Below are 19,455 nucleotides of genomic sequence, written 5' to 3' on the forward strand. Positions count from 1 at the left end.
GGCACATTGTGAGTAGATTTCTGCTAAATCCAAGTTGGTGTTTTCCCTCGGGGCGTGTACTTCTTCATCTTGTATGACATTGCCCAATTATAAGCAGGAGGCAACAATCAGCAGAAAAAGAAGATGCCCCCAACCATAATCCTATGTAAAATTTAACAACTCACTGCAGAGAGAATACAAGTTGCTGCGAGTACAAGTCACTGTGAACTCAGGACAGGAAGAGTAGAAGGAGGGACAGTACAGCAGATGTGACAGGAGAGGATAAGAGCTGATAGAAGGGCTTGTAATGTAACACAGCTAAAAACTCAGCAGAGCTGCCTCCTCCCCTACATGGACTGCCAAAGACCTTACCTGAAAGGTGTTAGAGTATGTGCACACGTTGCGGATTCTGCTGCGGATCCACAGCTGATTTGGCCCTGCGGATCTGCAGCAGTTCTGCAGCCATTGTACAGTACAATGCAAAGCAATGGGATTTCAAAACCGCAGTGCAGATGTTGCGGATTTTTCCGCGCGGATTTGCTGCGGTTTTAAATCCGCAGCATGTCAATTCTTTCTGCGGATTCCGCAGCAGTTTAACACCTGTTCCATTGTCCAGGTGTCAAACCGCAGGGGAAAACTGCTGGCAAATCCGCAGGAAAACCGCATGTCACTTTACCTGCGGTTTCACATGCAAATCCGCGCGGAAAAATCTGCAGGTGAATCCGCACTGTGTGCACTCACCCTCAGTCTGTGCTCCACTCCCAGCAGGATTTTAGATCAGGAATCCAGGACTCTCTAACATTACATCTCACAAAAAGAGAAACCTGCCTTAATCTGTGTTGGGGGGGGTGTCCTTTGACTTCTGTATATTGCTGCCCGCTTATGATTGGGCAATGTCATACCTGGTGAAGAAGTACATGCCACCTGTGAAAACTCTGATAAAATCCATTTGGACTCAATGGAAACCAACTCACAAGGTACCAAATACTTTGATTACTAAAAATCTCTGCAACGGAGAGGCGAAATTTAAAAAAAAGAAAAGAAAGGTTTTATTCTGCTCTCCAGCCACTGTTACACTGTGTGTCCGGTTCTACATGAAAAATTTGATGAAAGGTCCACTTTAAATTTCCTCTGTTGGGTTGGTCCTTTTCAGTAAGGCCTTTTTCACATTTCAGTTATTTGACGTCAGTCAAAATCCGCCAGGTTGTGAAAAAATGGATCCGTTTCCGTTGTGGCACAAACTGATGCCACCGGATCCGTTTTTTGACGGATCCACTTTAGTAGTGAGTGACAGAGAGAGAGACTTTTTCTGCCGCCAGAGCGGAATTTGGGGTTAAACTTCTGGCAAGGAAATTCTTCCGGGTATGCTCAGTGTCAAAAAGCAGATCAGTTGCCAGATTCCGTCAAAAAACAGTTGGCTCGGATCCGCCGCCCATAGGCAACCATTATAACGAATGGCGGATAGCGGCGGATCTGTTGCTATCCGCTATTTTCACGCAGACAAAAAACCGTTTCATTGTCCGTCCACTGAAGTCAGTGGACGACAAAATTTTGGCGGATCCGTCAAAAAACGGATCCAACGGATGACCATCCGTCAAAATCCGCCGCTAATGCAAGTCAATGGGGGAAAAAACAGATCCGCCAAAAAAAATGGCGGATCCATTTTTTTTTGCAAAACTGACGTCAAACAACTGAAGTGTGAAACATTCATCTGTTCCTGATAAAGCTGTGTAACAATATGTCTGCCATTACAGCTCACAGTTGAGTTGTCACTGAAGTTCCAGAACTCCACTCTGTTACATAGTGAGATCATACAACGTCCACAGCCACAGCGTTGATTAATTTGCCGATGGTCTCCCACAACAGATTTAGCGCTTATCTGATCTACCCTATGATCGACCTCATGTCCAAAACAAAATAAATCAGAAGCCATGATTTGTTTTAGTGCACAGTCCAGATCAAGATCTTTGATAATATGTTGCTGTTTCTTTGTCGATGTGGTCAGAATGTAAAGCAGAAAGGAGCAGAAAGACACAGAACATATTTGTTGTTCACTCAAATGAAACTGTAGCAACAAGTTGTGGGCGCAGGAAGTCAATGGGAGACCCAGAGAGTATGATGACAGGGCAATTGTGCTGATAGAGCTAAGTTTCCATCATGACAGCAGTTCCTTAAAAGAGGATTAACTGAATTCACCATAATCCATTCATATATTGTTCTTATTTCCAAAAAGTACATTTATTTTACAAGAGGATATACAGAGGAGGAACATCTAGAGAAACGACTGAGATGATCACCCAAAATTGTAGAAAAAAAGTCTCTACATTAATTTCTAAAGAAGTTTCTAAGAGATTAATGAATAAACTTCCGAATAAAATGACACAAAAAGGTGCAGAGCGGATAAAATATCTATTTTATATACAGTACTGGGAATTGGAGAGAAAACCCCCTTAGATAGACTAATTGGGAGTCTTCACAGATCCCAAAATGATCATCGCTAAATGATCGCTAGTGAGCTTTCACACAGGCAGATCTCACAGCAGTGACGCAGCGCACGATACTCACCTTTCACACACAGCGATCCAGGCGTCCTCCCGCCCGCCTTCAGCGTCGCTCGTCTCACACAGCAGGAAGCAGACGACGAGAAATGGAGCCGCGCGATCAGCGATGGACAGCGGGGGAGCCGGTCGGAGGTAAGTATCATACATAGCGATATCGCTAGCGATATCGCTATAACGTCACAAAATCGGTGACGTTTTAGCGATATTGCTAGCGATATCGCTATGTGTAAAACCCCCTTAAGTCTAACGATATAAATAGATCAACAACCCTTTTTTAAAGGGGGATGTCCAGGACCATTTTATTTTTCTTTATTATGTGCCTAAAAATTAACAGGCAGGTAGTTGCTAACAGAGGCAATCTTCGGCCTGTTCAACCCAGCGCCAGCTCAGTGTTGTCAACGACTGCCCCTTGTAGCTCCTCCTCTTCTGGGCTGCTCTGTCGACGGGCTGTAACCAGATCTGGATTGACAGCTGGCTCCCTGCAGGTTAAGCAGCTGGGAGCCGACTGTCAAAGTATGACGATAGCAGCCACACCCCGTCAACAGAGCAGAAGAGAAGCCGCTACTCTGTCAATGTAACGTCAGTGGAAGCAACCAAATGGCCAGCAAGACCAGTCGGTGCCAGCAGAAATAGGTGGTGTGACCATCTGTGCCGGCAGAGATCGGTGCTGGGCACAATCGATCTGTTAATTTTTCGGCTCATAGTGAAAAAAAATTAATAGTCCTGGTTAACCCTTATAAAAATGGGAATAAACTAGTTTGTTTGATTTGTTATGTAGTCTGCTTCATCTTTATTCTAGAAGGAACCCAAGCTCAAATGAACAAGAGCTTTAAGCCAACAACGAAAAATCAAAATATCTTCTGACCATCACCGATCTCGATTACAATAGGTCTCTTTAGCGTGATGCGATGTCGCAGTCACAAGTCTCTGACTGCAGAGTTACAGTAATCTGGAATACACACCTGTCTCACAGATCAGCTTTTATTCCATGTGTCATAAGTGGTATGCCACCATCCTCATCTCCCTATATCAGATCACTATGACAGTTCTTATATCAATAAATCATCACATCGGCCCGAAATAGAATTGCCACTCACCCGATAACACGGCCCTTCCTGGCTTCTTTTCTCCAGTTCACAGTGTGACAGAAAGCATCTCTCGAGATGTAGGCATTCGTTTTTAAGTCAGGTACTGATCCTACAAACACCTAATGGACAGAAGAGCGGATGTAATTACCACTATGCCTAATGTTATGTATATCATTTCCCAGATACTAGAAACTTTACGCTTGGAGAAGTTCTCACCATAAAGCTAAATAACCTGGACACATAATACATTGCTCGTGGGAGTCTGACTGTTGAGGACCCCCCAATGACCCCAGAATAGGCTGGTCTCCGTGTTAGAAAGCATTGCTCCCGCTTTGCAATTTCCATAAACCCATTCATTTTGAAGATGAGAAATAGCACATGCTTTCCCTTATTTTCTGAGACGGACACCAATCTATTCTAGTAATTATATAACTTATCAATAGGCCATAGAACCTATAATTGGCCATCGTGTTGACTGAAAGATGGTTCGGCAGATCATGTGGCCAACACCCAACTTAGCCAACCCTCCCGCACACAGGATCACTCATTTGGCCGAGCGCTCTTGTGCTCGCTATGAAAAAGCCGGCAGCTGACACATCGGGCAGGGACTTATCTAATGGAAAACAATGTGATCGGCAGTCCAAAATCGGACATGCCCAACTGATTCCACCCCCAACAATCAGTTGTCCGGGTTCCCCCTACACAGACTGTTAATACTGGCGGGTCGGACGACATTAGTCTAATTTGTATGGGGGCCTTAAGACTACGGCAAGATCCCAAATATCAATATTTTATCATCTATTCTAACACGAGTCTAACAAAATATGGTGGAAGAAAAAACCTTAGCAGTCATTAAAATGAAAATGTCTCAGCTAGTCACAATGGAAAAAGATTCATCATGGGACACTAACTCACACGCTGAGGATTTTGCTGTGAAAATTTCTTTAGGTGAAAATCAGTTTCAGTCATATGAATCAAGTGTTTCTGATTAATGGGACAGTTTCAGAACTTTGAGCAACAAAATCCGTCACATTCTGAACCCGCACGTGTCCAATCAGCGGTGGCTTCACTTACCCCACATTAGGACGGATCAGATATCAAGAGGAAGTGGCCAGCAGCGGTTTGGACTTCCTCTTTATGTGTCTGAAAGCAGAGAGATGGAAGCCAGCGCTGACTGGGCGCAGGGATAGCGTGACAATGTCAGGTGAGCCACGGGAGAACCAGCGCCGACACCACTGGTACAGTGTCGGCACCCGAGGTGAGTATAAATGTTATTTTACTGAAATGCTGATTGAGATGGGATTGTCCGAGTTGAGGAAAACCCCTTTAAGTGAAGAGATTTTAACAAAACTCATTGGGCATGAAATTAACATGAGGTGAGGATTTTAGAATTCTTTGCGGAGCATACAAGTGTGGATTTTGCCCTTTGCAATGGAAAAAAGGTGAAATCTGAAAATCGGAGACCAAATCTACATGTAGTGATCAGGGATTTTGCTGCAGTCACTGCATTATATCTGCATCAAATATGCAATGTGTGAATTTTGCCAGACAGCACTTGGGGCTTGTTCACACGTTGCATTTTTGCCATGTTTTACTATACTAGCAAAGTGAATGACATTTATGATTGGAGAATCTACAGCGTTTTGTAGTAACTTTGTGGACGAGATCCAGACACCACAGAAGAAAATCTACAGCAGAAACTAAAAGGTACTGCTGATTTTCTATCTGCTAAAAGAAAAAGAGCGCAATAGGGTCTTACCCGAGAAACTGAGAATGTAAATTAATTCGTTATACTCACCTTATGTCGGAGAGTATCAGACATAAAGGAACAAAGGTCTGCTTGCTGCACATCCAAATGACCACGCCGTGGTCATAAATCATCAGATTCAAAGAAAAGAACTTTTATGGATTAAGCGTGCGCTGCCAGACCATCACTCCTCACAAGTGGTGTGCTTTATACATTTATTCCCAACGCGCTTCAAAGTTAACAACTTCTTCCTCAGGGGATGACATGAATACATGTCATCCCCTGAGGAAGAAGTTGTTAACTTTGAAACGCGTTGGGAATAAATGTATAAAGCACACCACTTGTGAGGAGTGATGGTCTGGCAGCGCACGCTTAATCCATAAAAGTTCTTTTCTTTGAATCTGATTTTCTATCTGCGGCATGACCCGTTTTGCTAAGGACTTTTACCACTTGCAGAACAAAGGGCGAAATCTGTAGCAAATGTGCCATTTCCATAACAAAACACCCGCGTTTTTGTGCCGATTTTGATGTGGAATTTCCACAACTGAAAATCTGCAGCATATCCAGCAATGCGGATGTGTCCATAAGCCGTGTTCACATGAAGCGTTCTCTATACGTTTTCTTTGTGCATTTTTCCATACATTATAAAGCGCTGTGTTTTTATTGCAGCAAAATGAACATATCTTAAATCTCATTCATACAGTGCATTTTTGGCTGTTACTTGATCTGTGATGCTTTTTTTCTTATGCAGTGTGTCAATTTTTTCAGCATTTTTCCTGTAGCTTTTTTCCCATTGAGATAATGGCTTAGCAACAAAAAGACAAACCAAAAACAGCAAGTAACTTTTGCTGCGGTTTCCTGGCCATAGGCGCAATTTTTATACAGAAGAAAAACGCATAAAAAAAAAAAAAGTGTGTGTGAACATGTCCTGAGAAGTGAACCATCCCTGTAAAAGCAGCCATAGGTTCAAAAGGTGATTACATGGGGGGGGGGGGGGGTTATTTGACTCACTTTGTTCTTTTTAACCCTATAGAGACCCAGGTTCGTCACGCAAACACAAGTTATCATCAGCTGCATCCGACTCGGGCATGAAACACCAGCCAGACACAACTGATGAGAACCAAGTCTACGGCGAGTTGTATCGCAATGAACCAGATACAAAGATCATTCTTCCCTTCACGGACAATTATTGAAATTTTGCATATATTTTTTTATACCACCTAAAAAAAGCAAAAAGGAGTATCTGCAGGTCATTAGCTGCACTTCAATGATAACATCACCAGATCCTATTTCTAGATTTGCTTCGCCGGGTTGAAGAAACCAAATAATTTTTTTAACACAAGGCGGCGATGAGCGAAAACAGCTGCGCGGAGGCTTGCGAGTGCGTCAGAATGGAGGGCTCCGGTCAGCGGGACTCGTGCACCAACAAGAGGGCAATTATTTTAAAAACTGTTTTTTGGACTGATGGAAACAAATGCGATACAACATCACGGTGGCAATACACAAGCACTACAAACTAACAGTCAGCCCACAGTATAAGGATGGTTTCCACCATATCGCGCATGCCCATCCTCCCCAAACTGAGCGGGAGTAACGATGGGGGTTGCATGGCCGATTAGCTCTCACCTTGATCAGAAGTGTGATCTGATTTTCTCAGATGTGGAGAAGTAAAAAGTTTCTCCATTCGGTCTGTTCGTGAAAATCAGAACGAACTTGGTCCTAGGAAAAATTAAATCGGACATAGAACAACATGGGGATGAGTGCTATCCGTCAAAATCCGATTTTTACGGTCGTGTACACGAGCCCCAATACAATAAAATTAAGAGGATGGTTCACTTACACGAGCGCCAGCTGGCTCTCAAGAAACAAAGGCAACACGATACAAGCGATGACACAGAATACGGTCAGCAGTAAGCGTCAAAGAAATAAAATGAAGCTCGGCGATATGAGCAAGATAGCGAAAGATGCGTCCATGTGTTACACTATAATAATCATTCATAAAGATGGAGCCAACATCAAAACAATCAGTAAGCGATGTGCACAATATAGAAACACCAATACATGAGTATAAAAGCCAATATACGTATCCTAGTGAAAAAGAAATACAATAATCATTAAAATAAACGGGACTGAATCTGGGTTCCCAGAAGATGAGCTGTTCGCCAGTAGACCGGACACATGAGCACAGACCGATTATAGGGAATCTGTCGCGAGGTTTTTATCTCTCAATCTGAGAGACACTACTTTTTGTGCAGAAAGGGAAAAAAAAAAACTCCAAAAACGCAAGGTGTGGGACTTCAACTTTATGGTGCATTTACACAGGTGTATTTGTAAGAACACACGTCAATGATTTTCCAATGGTATAAACCTGTCAGCAATTATCTGAGTAGAGCAAACCGTGTGTTCGCTAGGTGGTCGGATCGTCTCACACCAATTAAAAATAAAAATCATTACTAGTGCTTGTTCTGACGTCATCAGTGTGAAGCGGCTAGCTAAGCAATCGATTGGTGCTCATTAACTGTGCACATACGTGCTAAAATCTTGGCCGAGGGAGATCCAAATAGCGGATCAAACTCAGGTATGCAACAATTTTTTTTCCTCAGACAGTCTTGGTCCAAGGAAAAAAATAGGACACGTGCACGGCCCCAAAAAATAACATTGGTCTGAGTGCAATCCCCTGTTTTGTTGGATTACACTCGGACCGAAAATATGGACATCTGCACGAACCCTAAATTACAGATAATTACCCAATAATTATAGATATAGTAGAAAATATGAAGAACGATCTTACAAGACCACAGTAAGTATATACATACTGTGCTCAAAAGTTTACATACCCCGGCAGAATTTTTGCTTTCTTGACCTATTTTCAGAGAATATAAATGAAAACACCAAAACTTTTTCTCCAGTCATAGTTAGTGGTTGGGTGAAGCCATTTTTTATCAAACTACTGTGTTTTCTCTTTTTAAAATCATAATGACAATCCAAAAAATCCAAATGACCCTGATCAAAAGTTCACATCCCCCATTTCTTTAGACCGTGTTTTGCCCCCTCTAACATCAATGACAGCTTGAAGTCTTTGTGGTAGTTGTGGACAAGGTTCTTTATTTTCTCAGATGGTAAAGCTACCCACTCTTCTTGGCAAAAAGCCTCCAGTTCCTGTAAATTCCTGGGCTGTCTAGCATGAACTGCACGCTTGAGATCTCCTGAGTGGCTCAATGATACTGAGGTCAGGAGACAGAGATGGCCACTCCAGAACCTTCACTTTGTTCTGCTGTAGCCAAAGACAGGTCGACTTGGCCTTGTGTTTTAGATCGTTGTCATGTTGGAACGTCCAAGAACGCCCTATGCAAAGCTACCTGGCTGATGAGTGCAACTTTGTTTCCAGTATTTGCTGATATCGTGATGCACTCATATTTCCTTCAACTTTGACCAAGTCTCCTGTGCCTTTGTAGCTCACACATCCTCAAAACATCAGCGATCCAACTCCATGCTTTACAGTAGGAATGGTGTTCCTTTCATCATAGGGGCCTTGTTGACCTCTCTCCAAATGTAACATTTATGGTTGTGGCTAAAAAGTTAAACTTTGGTATCATCACTTGAAATTACCTTGTTCCAGAAGTTTTGAGGTTTGTCTATGTGCTGTTTTGCATATTATAGGCAAGATATTTTGTGGCATCTGCACAGTAATGGCTTTCTTCTGCCGACTCAACCATGGAGCCCATTTTTCTTCAAGTGCCTCCTTATTGTGCATCTTGAAACAGCCACACCACTAATTTTCAGAGAGTCCAGTATTTTCAGCTGATGTTATTTGTGGGTTTTTCTTTGCATCCTGAACAATTTTCCTGCCAGTTGTGGATGACATTTTTGTTGGTCTACCTGACTATGGTTTTGTTTTTACAGAGCCCCCCGATTTTCCATTATTCACATTTTGAACGCTGATACTGATGACTGGCATTATCAATTCCTTGGATATCTTTTTGTATCCCTTTCCTGTTTTATACAGTTCAACTACCTTTTCCCTTCCCGTAGATCCGTTGACAATTCTTTTTCTTTCCCCATGACTCACAATCCAGAAATGTCAGTGGCTGGATGACAGATGCAAGAGTCTGTCTGGATCCTAGAAATTCACTCAGCTTTTATGCACACACACTTTACAAGCAAACAGGTCACAGGTGAGGATGTTACCTTTAGTAGCCATTCAAACTCATTTGTGTCAACGTCAACTTCTTTGCATGCTATCAGGACAAAATCACCAGGGTATGTAAACTTTTGATCAGGGTCATTTGGATGTTTTGGGTTGTCATTATGATTTAAAAGAGAAAACACAGTAGTTTGACAATAAATGGCTTCACCCAACCACTAACCACGAGTGCAGAAAAAGTTTTAGCGTCATCATTCATATTCTCTGAAAACAGGCCAAGAAAGCAAAAATTCTGCCGGGGTATGTAAACTTTTGAGCACAACTGTATGTATGTATATATATATACACACACACACACACACACACACACACACACACACACACACACACACTCCAATATAATGTTATACATCTAACAGAAAACATTACAGAGGTTTGCAGTTATACTTTGAGCTTTAACGCGGGATTAAAGGATAATCTGTAGTGATGAGCGAATGTGGTCGTATAAGGTGTTATCTGAGCATGCTCGGGTGGTAACCGTATGTCTTCGGCATGCTAGAATAACTTGTTCGAGTCCCACAGCTGCATGTCTTGTGACTGTTCCGACAGGCGCCACACACGCAGGGATTGTCTCTTTGTAGCCGGAGTACTTGCTATAACGATTTGACTCCCACTAAATCTGTGCGGTGCATGAAATAATCACAGTACAATACAGAATGTTTTTGCAGACTCTTCTCTGGAGTATACAACGTTAAACGATGCAGATCATTTCCAGTATTACATTAGCTTCAAAAACACAATTTTGAGACTGATGTCATAAATTCATTATTTATCACCTGGGAGGCAGGAAATTCTCCCAAAATTATACCCAACCTGGGAAAGTGTCTTTAATAAAACACTTCATCTTCCGGACTGTTCAAAAACATGACACGGCATCCTGTGTTCTGCACATACCATTGTCTGCAGAGAGGAGCGCGTAATCTAGGACTAGGTTACCGTTCCTGATTTATGGGACAGGCTGTAGCCAAAAATAATAACCAATGTGTCACCATAAACCAGAAATGGCTGCTGTTCAATAGGTCTTGGGATGTTTGCCTATAGAGAAAACAAAAATCAACAATATTGGAGTCAGTATGTCCGATTCTTTGTCCTTGGTCAGGTATGTCAGCAGAGGCTTCACTCCTTTCTCCTTGTAATGAGCAATATTAGGACTTACAGTGGGGGAAATAAGTATTTGATACACTGCAGATTTTGCAAGTTTTCCCACCTACAAAGAATCGAGAGGTCTGTCATTTTATCGTAGGTACACTTCATCTGTGAGAGACAGAATGTAAAAATAAAAACCAGAAAATCATTGTATGATTTTTAAATAATTTGTGTTATATTACATGACATTAGCATTTGATCACCTACCAACCAGCAAGAATACTGGCTCTCACAGACCTGTTGGTTTTTCTTTAAGAAACCCTCCTACTCTGAACTCATTACCTGTATTAATTGCACCTGTCCACACAATCAATCACACTCCCACCTCTCCACCATGGCCAAGAATAAAGAGCTATCTAAGGACACCAGTGACAATAGTGTAGACCTGCACAAGGCTGGGATGGGCTACAGTACACAGGCAAGTAGCTTGGCAAGAAGACAACTGATGGCACAATTAGTAGAAAATGGAAGAAACACAATGACTGAAAATCTTCTCAGTCTGGGGCTCCATGCAGGATCTCACCTCGTGGGGTAAGGATTATTGTGAGAACTACAGCCCAGAACTACACGGGATGACCACGTCAATGACCTGAAGAGAGTTACGACCACAGTCTCAAACATTATCTTTAGTAACACACTACACCGTCATTGATTAAAGTCATCCAGGGCCACACAAAGTCCCCCTGCTCACGCCAGTGCTTGTCCAGGTCCGTTTCAAGTCCGCCAAAGACCATCTGGATTATCTAAAGGAGGCATAGGAGAAGGTGATGTGGGCAGATGAGACCAAAATAGAACTTTTCGTTATCAACAATACTCGCTGTGTTTGGAAGAAGAAGCAGGACGAGTACAATCCCAAGAACACCATCCTAACTGTGAAGAATAGTGGGGGAAACATCATACTTTGGGGGTACTAATCTGCAAAGGGAACAGGGCGACTGTCCCGTATTGAAGGAAGGATGAATATGGGCATGTATAGCGAGATTTTGGACAACAACCTCCTTACAATGACTCGAAACACACAGCCAGGGCAACTAAGAAGTGTCTCCGTAAGAAGCATTTCAAGATTCTGGAGAAGTCTAGCCAGTCTCCAGACCTGAACCCAATAGAAAATCTTTGGAGGGAGCTAAAACTCAATGTTGCCCAGCAACAGCCCCAAAATCTGAAAGATCTGTAGAACATCTGTATGGAGGAGTGGGCTAAAATCCCTGCAGCAGTGTGTGCAAACTTGGTCAAGAACTACAGGAAACGTCTGACCTCTGTAATTGCAAACTAAGGTTTCTGAACCAAATATTTTTTTTCTTCTATTGTATCAAATATTTATTTCATGCAATAAAATGCAAATTAATTATGTAAAAATCAGACTGTGATTTTGTTTTTGTTTTTTTTTTGTGTTTTTTTTAATTTTTAGATTCTGTCTCTCACAGTTGAAGTGTACCTATGATAAAAAATTACAGACCTCTCCATTCTTTGTAGGTGGGAAAACTTGCAAAATGGGTAATGTATCAAATACTTATTTCCCCACTGTGCGCAAATTAGACAAATCCGTAGATGCTGCAGACCATATATTTCCCCACTCTATGTACATAACTAGAGTTGAGCAAAAAGATTCACAAAGGCCTGGTCCAGCTTCCTCTTAGGTAGTTAATGGGAGCTCTGCAAAATGCCTCTTTGGATCAGTACATGCAGCAGCATCATTTCGTTTTAAGGCAATGCACGCATGACATCACAGAAGCCCACTAATAAGATTTCCTGCCCACATCGGACAGCGCACCATTATTCCCACCACCTATACTACATCACTAATCAAAAGAAGATCCCAAGATGTTTATAGGTATGGGGAGATTCCCAGGCTCTGGTATGGAAGCCACGGACGACCAACTTGGCCAGTGGACCAGGGTCCTGTGATTCTTTTAGCTCAACTCCATACACAACATTATGATTCCATCTGGTACAATCATAAAGAAGCCGGACCTGCAACCATCTAAACGACAAGGCCCCATTGTAAATCGAGAGCTGGCCTTCCTGCTCATTTCTCCATTCACTTCTATGCACATTTTGAAAGAAGAACAATAGGCCAGACTGTCATTTATCGGAAGTGTATAGAATAACCTGCGGATAGGTCATAGATGAGTTACATACCCTTTAAAAAGGTACGACCATATGTCATTTTGAAAATGGTATCTTATCTGCAAACAGGATATAATAAAGCAGGAGGAGCTGATCAGATTGATGTACATTTTGGTTTCAGGAGGAAACCTTGCATTCTATTCATTTAAATCCCTGGTGTCTGTATACTTAGGAGTCAAGTGGGCGGTCCTATTCAGTGATTGCAGAGATAACTGTCAATCACTAGTAGGACCGCCCACTGGACTCCTATCCATAAAAACTCCAGTGATTACAATGAATAAAATACAAATTATACTGAATCTTTCCCAATAAACCTTCTCTCCTTTGCTACACCCTGCCGTACACAGATCAGAGTGCATGTACAACGTGACAAGTTCCCCTTAAGCTTGTATCGTGTCATAGTATAAAAGTCCTATAAAAGTCTATGGGACACCACTTTTCCACATTCCTTCGTGTAAAACAAAATAAATGTCGGAAACTGTCGAAGATCTCTCTGATCATAGTTTAGATTTTTCACAATAGATTTGTCAAATCAAAACCCCATCTGGATGAAAGAAATTTTAATTACGAAGAAACATGTTTAAGCCATTATAAGAGTAGGGAACCGTGAAGGCAATCGTTTAATTTTTGACTAAATGAACCCTCAAATTGTTTTTTTCTTCCATTATAACATGGAAAAAAAAGGACAATTTCATAAGAATCTACTACATTTTGTTCAATGAAAGAACACGTGAGTTTAATGCCAATGCACACATGCCTATATGTAGGTTTACTGACTATGGGGGGTATGTAGTGTTCAGACATTCCTGCATTCACGGTCAGGTTCTGACCCCTAAGAAAATCCCTGTTGCTTCACTGTAAACATTCATCTTCCAATAAATGCTGCCTCCAGACAGTAATTACTGAGATCCCGTGTGAGCTCCGCTACACTCCCTAATAACCGTGCTTCATCAAGTGCGCCAGCTGCCTTCCTATACTCACGTGCCTTAATCTGCCTTGTACGTCTTAAGCCCTACAGTAATCGGGACCCCCGCCCTTTTGTCACTTAAGTGTTTTAAAGATTTGATTGTCTGTATTATCGCCCCAGAGAATAAACCGTAATCACAGACTATGGCATGTGGAATATGAAAAGTGAACAGTTCTAGTTCACCGATGAGAAGGACGCTATGACAATAAAAGCAAAGAAAAACAATGACGGAAAAGTCATGGAATGATGAAAATCACAGGATGGATAGACATGTTAATGATAGGCAAACGATGAACAAAAATACATTTATCAAAACATATCGATATATTCAGTTTCAAGTATGAGCGCCACTTGTAGAAATACACGTGCTCATACTCTTGGCTGCCATCAGTGAAGTTATTAATGGTTGTATGAGGAATATTCAGCCACACTGAATGCACTTGGGAAAAACATCAAGATCCACTGCTGGCAGCTCCCTTCCTAATTGCCGATCAATGACATCACAAATGTGCGCAATTTAGAGAAATCCGGAGATGCTGCCGGCCATATAGGCCGTCCACATAAGCAACATGCGGCCTGATGTTACAGTGTTGAAAAACTGCTCTGGGACACTTAAGATAAATTGATCCATTCTATGCCGGACCAAAAACATCAAAAAGTGACTACACAAACCATCAGAAGGTATCTGCACGACATTAGGCAAGGAGCCAGAAATATAGCTACGCGTGTTCCATTGATCTCAAGCCATCACTTTCAAAAAGGCCATAATGGTTCAGAGCAAGATGGCAATGGAGGCTGGGATGGAGGTCTATTCTCATTAGTACTGGATGCAATGATAGCCAGAAATTGGTCTGAATACCACGTGTGCAATGACTTGAAGAGGTTTTCACGGGGAGGAGGGGAAATACTCCCAGAATTAGGGTGTAGGCTGAAATGTATGGTAGCCAGACCTCTGTAGTCTTTATTCCTGGTACACTACCATTTCTATAACATGTCCCAGGAGACGTTTAACAGGACAACCATAAGCTGCATGTTTTTTGTGTTACTGTGAGCACCCGTGTGGTCAAAACGTTCCTCTGTGGCTTGCAGTGTCACTGGACTTATCTCAAACAGAACACAACATTTGTTGGAAATCACAAAGGGAGATGCCAGCAGCAGATCTTGATGATTTGCCCAAATGCATTCAACGTGGCAGAACACTTCACAGAGAACCATTAATAACCTCACCAATAGCAGCCAAGGTGCGCAAGTGCAAGAATAGCTGGGCTTGACGCTCATAATTCATACAGCATAAATTAAGGCATTTTGAAGACGTTGTTTCCATTTTTCATCAGTCACGTATTATTAACAAGTGTATCCATCCTGTAATTACCAAAATTCTACAACTTTTCCTTTTCTAGTATTACACTCTTGAAATTTGAGACTGCATGTATACAGTCTAGGCAATGCATAACAAGACCATGATTTGTCCCTGCCTCGCCGAAGAGGTTGGCACCCTAAAATTACACAATGGAGCCCCCACTCAAAATCGGCTGACCCCCAGTGTCCTTAACTGCACTCTCAACTATAAACAGAGTGCAACCAAAAACACCAACTACAGAATTGAGTGCACACAGACAGAAGGTCAGCCATAGGGCTAAAGACGTGTTCACATGGTCATGTATGAAAGACAGAAGGTAAAGAAAGGATCGGTGTATGTGAAAACCCCCAGACCCTGAATGCAACAAAATGGGAAAAGAGCTGAAACAGGGAATATGCAAACAAACCGCAGGAGAAGTGATAGAGAAAACCTCAGCAAGATAATCCTTCACTGGGGAGCCGGGACTCGAAACATCCATCTAACTTGGCATATAGCCAGCAAAGACTGCATGTGCCAGGCGAGTATAAATAGTCCCTTCCAAGATGTGATAGGACAAACCAAAACGATGAAGTGTAAACACCTGTATAGAAGCAACACTGCAAGGAAAAGAGCATTATCAGCAGTTGGATAGAGACAACACAGGCTGTGGTCAAACAGAAAGGTAAATCGACCCACAGCCAGAGATCACTAGATCGAGTTCCAGAGTTGAGCCATGACAGTATGTTGCACCCATGTTTTTGTTTTTTTTTATTAAAAAAAAATTATGTATGTATGTATGTATGTATGTATGTATGTATGTATGTATGTATATATATATCAACCCCACAAACATTTAGGCAAACTGTTTGTAAAAACTCAATGACAATGAATAACTAAATGTGTATTTCCTGAAGGAAGTACAGATAGTGCTTTGAAATGGTGCCCGGGCTGCCCCAATAAGGGTGTGTGCACACGCTGCGGATTCTGCTGCGTTTCCGCAGCGGTTTTGGCCGCTGCGGACCCGCAGCAGTTTTAGCTGCGGTGTACAGTACCATTCAAATGAATGGTATCAAAAAACCGCTGTGCCGACGCTGCGGAAAAATCTGCGTGGATTTGCTGCGGTTTTGATTCCGCAGAAAGAATTGCATGTCAATTCTTTCTGCGGAAACCGCTGCGGGTTCCTATCTCCACCATTGTGCAGATAGTGAATCCGCAGGATCAAACCGCAGGCAAAACCGCAGATAATCCGCAGGTCTTTTGACCTGCGGATTATCTGCGGTTTTTGCAAAATCCGTGCGGATTAATCCGCAGCGGATTCCGCAGCGTGTGCATGTACCCTCAGGGTCTGATTTGGTGGGTGGGGCCCATCAGGATCCGATTCGGTGGCCTGGCCTCCTCAGGGCTTGAATTGGTGGCCGGGGCCCCTCAGGGTCTGATTTGGTGGCCGGGGCCCCTCAGGGTCCGATTTGGTGGCCGGGGCCCCTCAGGGTCCGATTTGGTGGCCGGGGCCCCTCAGGGTTCGATTTGGTGGCCGGGGCCCCTCAGGGTCCGATTTGGTGGCCGGGGCCCCTCAGGGTCCGATTTGGTGGCCGGGGCCCCTCAGGGTCCGATTTGGTGGCCGGGGCCCCTCAGGGTCCGATTTGGAGGCCAGGGTGGCTCAGCCTCCAATTTGTAGGCCAGGGTTGATCAGCCTCCGATTTGGAGGCCGGGGTGGCTTAGCCTCCGACAGATGCCCCTTAGAGCAGGGTGGGACAGCACCAATTTCTCCAGATGGAAGTAGGTTCCAATGCTGGGACCCGCATCCATTATACAGTTATGGCAGACACAGGACCCAATGTGTCTCCATAAAAACACACGGCTCCCCATATGTACAAGACTTATGAAGCAATATGGTTTTCATGCGCTATACTTGGTAATCTATTAGACTGGAGTTTTATCCTCCTTTGGAGGTAACCTGTGAGGATGATTTACAGGATGATCAGGAGCATGGCGCGATGCTGTATACTGCTTCAGTGCTACGTTTGCCCCTGGTTAATATTCCACCATCTGGATTGTCAGGTTCCCTTTGCAAATCCAGCAAATCCATGTATTTATACATGAGCAGCAGGAAACGTCTTCTGATTCTTGGCTCCTTTCTATTATTTTCCAATTAGACCTGTGAAGGATTAGGGGCTTAAATATGTTATAATATGGAAGCGGAACCCGTCAGAATAATGTGCACGAGAAACTTCCATTCCAGTCTTTTATGTCACTTTCCATTTTTCCTTCCATCAGGAGTATTCCTTATATTTTATATGTAGCTCTTCCAATATAACATTTAACATGAAACACATTCTTGTCAGATTACATTATCCCTCCCTCCCGTGAGCGAGACTGGACGGTGTCAGCGCACGGCGATCTACCCACAAATGCTTCACTAATGATCAAATCAAATACTCCACATTTTTTACACGTTACCTTCCAATGAAAAATAAGGATACTGCACAAAAATGTTTTTCATAACCACCAACCCCCTCAAATTGCAGTGTACAGTTAAAGGGATTGTCTTACTATAGACACCCCCCCTATAATTAAAGGCTCCGATACACAGACTAAAGTCCGCCGACATCAACGAGATAGTCCGACAGTCTACTGTGTATGGAAACATCCTGAAAGATGAAGTTGGGGAAGGGAAGGATCCGGCTGTTGAGATTTCAATTTTGTAAAAATTTTAGTTGCATGGTGGACATGACAGGTTCCCTTTAACCCCTTAATGACCCCAGCTTTTTTCGTTTTTGAGTTTTCGTTTTTCACTCCCCTTCTTCCCAGAGCCATAACGTTTTTATTTTTCCATCAATATGGCCATGTGAGGACTTGTTTATTGCAGGACGAGTTGTACTTTTGAAAGACATTATTGGTTTCACCATGTCGTGTACTCGAAAACGGGAAAAAAATCCAAGTGCGGTGAAGTTACAAAAAAAAAGTGCAATCTCACACTTGTTTTTTTGTTTGGCTTTTTTGCTAGCTTCACTAAATGCTAAAACTGACCTGCCAAGTTTTCTTTAAAAAAAAAATAAATAAATAAAATCGCACCATATTCCAATACCTGTAGCGTCAACCATTTTTCATGATCTGGGGTTGGGTGATGGCTTATTTTTTGCGTGATGAACTGACGTTTTTAATGATACCACTTTTGTGCAGATACGTTCTTTTGATCGCCCGTTATTGCATTTTAATGCAATGTCGCAGCGATCAAAAAAACGAAATTCTGGCGTTTTGATTTTTTTTTTCCGCTACGCCATTTAGCTATCAGGTTAATCCTTTTTTTTTTTATTGATAGATCGGGTGACACTGAACGCGGCGATACCTAGTATGTGTGATTTTTTTTCTAATGTTTTATTTTGAATGGGGCGAAAGGGGGGTGATTTTTCATATTTGTAAAAGTCTTTTTTTTTTTTTTTACTTTTGGCATGCTTCAATAACCTCCATGGGAGGCTAGAAGCATCCACAACTTGATTGGCTCTGCTACATATAGGCAATGAGCAGATCGCCTATATGTAGCAGAAATACAGCATTGCTATGAGCGCCGACCACCGGGTGGCGCTCATAGCAATCCGGCATCTACAACCATAGAGGTCACCAGGAGACCTCTGGTTGTTATGCCAACGCATCGCTGACCCCCGATCACGTGACGGGTGTCAGCGATGCATGTATTTCAGGCCCGGCGGCCGGAAGCGCTTGTTAAATGCCGCTGTCAGCGTTTGACAGCGGCATTTAACTAGTTAATAGGCGCGGGCGGATCGTGATTCCACCTGCGCCTACTGCGGGCACATGTCAGCTGTTCAAAACAGCTGACATGTCCCGGCTTTGATACAGGCTCACCGCCGGAGCCCTCATCAAAGGGGGGGATCTGACCTTGGACATACTATTGCGTCCAAAGTCAGAAAGGGGTTAAGAGTTGCAGCGACCGGCTGATCCGAGTTTTGGAGACCTGAATTACCTCTGATTATGATTAAACAAAAGTCAAGAGTTATGGAAGACATGAACAATTTGAGTCGGCCAAAGAGAATTGTAGGTTACAAGCCAGCAGGGTTTCCCCACAACAATGTCCGTTTGCCTGTGTAGGGCTTAGAATTATTATTTATCTAAAAGCATCCTTAAAAAGGAATCTGTCAGCATTCTATGAGAGCAGCATTATGCAGGAGCAGAAAGCCTGATTCCAGGGAGGTGTCACTTACTACTTGCTACAATTTCAATAAGATCAGTGTTTTATCAGCAGTAGGTTATGACTGCAAGACTAGTTGTCACCTGCCAGGCA

At 42.8% G+C, this 19,455-nt stretch overlaps 1 protein-coding gene across 5 annotated transcripts in view; it reads right to left on the bottom strand.

Moving 5' to 3' along the window:
* The window catches only part of ERBIN (erbb2 interacting protein), a 251,664-nt gene that overhangs the window by 201,956 nt on the left and 30,253 nt on the right, over positions 1-19,455 (bottom strand). For 4 of the 5 annotated variants that reach the window (XM_073584218.1, XM_073584217.1, XM_073584220.1 and 1 more), the window contains one exon: positions 3,638-3,747. The exons of the other annotated variant lie outside the window; for it this stretch is intronic. The gene's annotated coding sequence lies outside the window, so the exon portion shown is untranslated. The remainder of the gene's footprint in view (positions 1-3,637; positions 3,748-19,455) is intronic. 5 annotated transcript variants of the gene reach the window in all.

The sequence above is a fragment of the Dendrobates tinctorius genome, unplaced genomic scaffold (genome assembly GCF_039654945.1).
Source record: "Dendrobates tinctorius isolate UK_male_01 unplaced genomic scaffold, ASM3965494v1 ptg000083l, whole genome shotgun sequence".
In the NCBI taxonomy this organism is placed as follows: domain Eukaryota; kingdom Metazoa; phylum Chordata; class Amphibia; order Anura; family Dendrobatidae; genus Dendrobates; species Dendrobates tinctorius.